The following is a 5,000-nucleotide window of genomic DNA, read 5'->3' on the forward strand; positions in this document are numbered from 1 at the left end:
CCGCATCGTCTCGTCGCGTCTGGGCGCAAACACGTCGCGTCTCGTTGCGTCTTCAGAAGTCGTCGCTAACAGCACCTTTGGTTGCCACTGGTGGTTAGGCTGGTTGGTTGCGCAAACCCTATAGGAGGGTGGCATGCTGGTGGGCGTTTTTGCCCGGATAGGCACTAGAATGTGCAGATTTTGGGCGTTTTTGCCTGGATAGGCTAAGGAATGGGCATGCTTTGGGCGTTTTTGCCCGGATAGGCACCGGAATGCTTGGCCTTGGCTTGTCCTAGCAAGGCATTGCTGGGTTGGGCTCCCTTGGCCTTTTGGGCGCCTTGGACGATGTCTTGCGAAGACCATGGGCACAAGGCCATGGCATATGGTGAGGAAAGGACCACGGTTGCCAAGGTTAGGCACCGGAATGCTTGGCCTTGGCTTGCCCTAGCAGGGCATTGCTGGGTTGGGCTCCCTTGGCCTTTTGGGCGCCTTGGACGATGTCTTGCGAAGACCATGGGCACAAGGCCATGGCATATGGTGAGGAAAGGACCACGGTTGCCAAGGTTAGGCACCGGAATGCTTGGCCTTGGCTTGCCAAAGCAGGGCATTGCTGGGTTGGGCTCCCTTGGCCTTCCGGGCGCCTTGGACACTGTCTTGGGAAGACCATGGGCACAAGGCCATGGCATATGGTGGGGAATGGACCACGGTTGCCAAGGCTAGGCATATAGAGAGGAATCGCATTTTTGCCCGGATAGGCACCGGAATGCTTGGCCTTGGCTTGCCATAGCAGGGCATTGCTGGGTTGGGCTCCCTTGGCCTTCCGGGGGCCTTGGACGCTGTCTTGGGAAGACCATGGGCACAAGGCCATGGCATATAGTGAGGAATGGACCACGGTTGGCAAGGCTAGGCATATAGAGAGGAATGGACCACGGTTGCCAAGGTTGCGCAAGTTTTGGGCATTTTTTGCCCGGATATGCCCAAGTATGCCCCGATAGGCCCGTTACGCCCCGGTATGAACGCGTATGCCCGGATAGACTCGGTATGCCTTGGGATACATGCGTATGCCCCGATAGGCTTGGTACGCCCCGATATGCGCACGTGTGCCCCAGTAGGGCTCGGTATGCCCCGGTATGCCCCGATATGCACACGTGTGCCCCAATAGGGGTCGGTATGCCCCGGTAGGTACGCGTGTGCCCCGTAATGCACGTTTCGCAGATCTCCCCGCATGTCCCGCCCCTATATGTAATACTTACTTACTTACTTACTTTCTTTCTTGCTTGCTTGCTTGCTTGCTTGCAATGGTTGGGAGTGCCCGGCATGCCCCGCTGCAGAGACCAAGGGCGCAATGACTTGGCACCGCGGATGCCGGGACTCCGGCACTTCCCGTGGCACTGATGGTTGGTTCCAAAGACAAAAGGCCGTGCAAGGCCACCGCACCGCGGATGATTTTGCTCGTGCTGGCGCCGTTGTGTGGCCAAAGAACATGCGCGAATGCTCGTGTCGGAAGGGTTGGTGTCCTGGCCCCGCGGGTGTCACGAATGCTCGGTTGCGAAGACCATGGGACCAGAGCCATGGCACGTCGGATGATGGCTCCAGCTGGCGCCCCGGCACTTTCTGTGGCATTGATGCTCGGTTTCAAAGACAAACGTGCGCAGTGCCAGGGGACCGCGGATGACTGCTCGTGCTGGCCCCGTTGGGCGGCATTGATGGTCGGTTGCAAAGAAAATGCGCGATTGCTCGTGTCGGGGCCCGGCAAGCCAAGGCCAAGCGAGCCATGGCACGTCGGATGATGGCTCCAGCTGGCGCCCCGGCACTTTCTGTGGCATTGATGCTCGGTTTCAAAGACAAACGTGCGCAGGGCCAGGGGACCGCGGATGACTGCTCGTGCTGGCCCCGTTGGGCGGCATTGATGGTCGGTTGCAAAGAAAATGCGCGATTGCTCGTGTCGGGGCCTGGCAAGCCAAGGCCAAGCGAGCCATGGCAACGCGGATGATGGCTCGCTAGTGCTGGCGCCGTGCACAGTGGCCTCGCACACTCGCCCTGCACGCTTCCCTTGCACGCAGCCTTGCACACTAGCCTCGCATGCGAGCCTTGCACCCTAGCCATGCAAACTAGCCTTGCACGGTAGCCATGCACACAAGCCGTGCACATTAGCCATGCGCACAAGCCCCGCACACTAGCCTTGCGCACAACCCTTGCACACAAGCCATGCACTCGAGCAATGCACACAAGCCTTGCACTCAAGCAATGCACACAAGCCCTGGACACTAGCCTTGCACACGGGCCTGGCACACAAGCCTTGGGCACTAGCCTTGCGCACTAGCGTTCCACATGAGCCTTGCACACTAGCCTTGGACACTAGCCTTGCACACAGGCCTTGCACACTAGGCATGCTTGGGCGAGCTGATCCCGCATCAAGTCGACGGGTCTAGGCATTCTTGGGCGCAGATCCCGCATCGTCTCGTCGCGTCTGGGCGCAAACACGTCGCGTCTCGTTGCGTCTTCAGAAGTCGTCGCTAACAGCACCTTTGGTTGCCACTGGTGGTTAGGCTGGTTGGTTGCGCAAACCCTATAGGAGGGTGGCATGCTGGTGGGCGTTTTTGCCCGGATAGGCACTAGAATGTGCAGATTTTGGGCGTTTTTGCCTGGATAGGCTAAGGAATGGGCATGCTTTGGGCGTTTTTGCCCGGATAGGCACCGGAATGCTTGGCCTTGGCTTGTCCTAGCAAGGCATTGCTGGGTTGGGCTCCCTTGGCCTTTTGGGCGCCTTGGACGATGTCTTGCGAAGACCATGGGCACAAGGCCATGGCATATGGTGAGGAAAGGACCACGGTTGCCAAGGTTAGGCACCGGAATGCTTGGCCTTGGCTTGCCAAAGCAGGGCATTGCTGGGTTGGGCTCCCTTGGCCTTCCGGGCGCCTTGGACACTGTCTTGGGAAGACCATGGGCACAAGGCCATGGCATATGGTGGGGAATGGACCACGGTTGCCAAGGCTAGGCATATAGAGAGGAATTGCATTTTTGCCCGGATAGGCACCGGAATGCTTGGCCTTGGCTTGCCATAGCAGGGCATTGCTGGGTTGGGCTCCCTTGGCCTTCCGGGGGCCTTGGACGCTGTCTTGGGAAGACCATGGGCACAAGGCCATGGCATATAGTGAGGAATGGACCACGGTTGGCAAGGCTAGGCATATAGAGAGGAATGGACCACGGTTGCCAAGGTTGCGCAAGTTTTGGGCATTTTTTGCCCGGATATGCCCAAGTATGCCCCGATAGGCCCGTTACGCCCCGGTATGAACGCGTATGCCCGGATAGACTCGGTATGCCTTGGGATACATGCGTATGCCCCGATAGGCTTGGTACGCCCCGATATGCGCACGTGTGCCCCAGTAGGGCTCGGTATGCCCCGGTATGTACGCGTGTGCCCCGATAGGCCCGGTATGCCCCGATATGCACACGTGTGCCCCAATAGGGGTCGGTATGCCCCGGTAGGTACGCGTGTGCCCCGTAATGCACGTTTCGCAGATCTCCCCGCATGTCCCGCCCCTATATGTAATACTTACTTACTTACTTACTTTCTTTCTTGCTTGCTTGCTTGCTTGCAATGGTTGGGAGTGCCCGGCATGCCCCGCTGCAGAGACCAAGGGCGCAATGACTTGGCACCGCGGATGCCGGGACTCCGGCACTTCCCGTGGCACTGATGGTTGGTTCCAAAGACAAAAGGCCGTGCAAGGCCACCGCACCGCGGATGATTTTGCTCGTGCTGGCGCCGTTGTGTGGCCAAAGAACATGCGCGAATGCTCGTGTCGGAAGGGTTGGTGTCCTGGCCCCGCGGGTGTCACGAATGCTCGGTTGCGAAGACCATGGGACCAGAGCCATGGCACGTCGGATGATGGCTCCAGCTGGCGCCCCGGCACTTTCTGTGGCATTGATGCTCGGTTTCAAAGACAAACGTGCGCAGGGCCAGGGGACCGCGGATGACTGCTCGTGCTGGCCCCGTTGGGCGGCATTGATGGTCGGTTGCAAAGAAAATGCGCGATTGCTCGTGTCGGGGCCTGGCAAGCCAAGGCCAAGCGAGCCATGGCAACGCGGATGATGGCTCCAGCTGGCGCCCCGGCACTTTCTGTGGCATTGATGCTCGGTTTCGAAGACAAACGTGCGCAGGGCCAGGGGACCGCGGAGGACTGCTCGTGCTGGCCCCGTTGGGCGGCATTGATGGTGTGTTGCAGAGAGCATGTGCGATTGCAAGTGTCGGCCGGGTTTGGGTTCCCTTGGGCTTTCGGGTGCCTTGGACGCTGTCTTGCGAAGACCATGGGCACAAGGCCCCGTCCTGGCCCCTTGTTCGATTCGCTCTCGTCTTGCGCTTGCTTCCAAGGTCCTCCATGACCTTCCCCATGGCCTTGCTAGATCCCCCCCATGACGCATGACCTCTGTCCGTTGATTGGTTTTGAGTGCACACCATGCCCGGCTTGGCACCGTGTTGTCGCGTGAGTGGCATTTGGATCGTGCATGCTGGTGGGCTACCTGCCAATGCGCACAAGCCTTGCACACTAGCCTTGCGCACGAGCCTTGCACAAAAGCCTTGGACACAAGCCTTGCGCACAAGCCATGCGCACAAGCCTTGGACGCTAGCCTTGCACACAAGCCATGCATACAAGCCTTGCTCACAAGCCTTGGGCACTGGCCCATCGCAGTAGCCTTGCACACAAGCCTTGCGCACTAGCTTTGGGCACGAGCCTTGCGCACTTGCCTTGGGCACTAGCCTTGCACACAACCCTTGGGAACTAGCCTTGCGCACCAGCCTTGCCCACAAGCCTTGCACACCAGCCTTGCACACTAGCCTTGCATACAAGCCTTGCACACTAGCCTTGCACACAGGCCATGCTCACTAGCCTTGGGCACTAGCCTTGCACACAGACCTTGGGCACTAGCCTTGCGCACTAGCCTTGCCCACGAGCCTTGCACACTAGCCTTGCACGCAGGCCTTGCACGCTAGGCATGCTTGGGCCAGCAGCTCCCGCATC

The sequence above is a fragment of the Tasmannia lanceolata genome, unplaced genomic scaffold, assembly GCF_043159265.1.
Source record: "Tasmannia lanceolata isolate RefF3 unplaced genomic scaffold, GAP_Taslan_0.1 ptg001352l, whole genome shotgun sequence".
NCBI classification, from domain to species: Eukaryota; Viridiplantae; Streptophyta; class Magnoliopsida; order Canellales; family Winteraceae; genus Tasmannia; species Tasmannia lanceolata.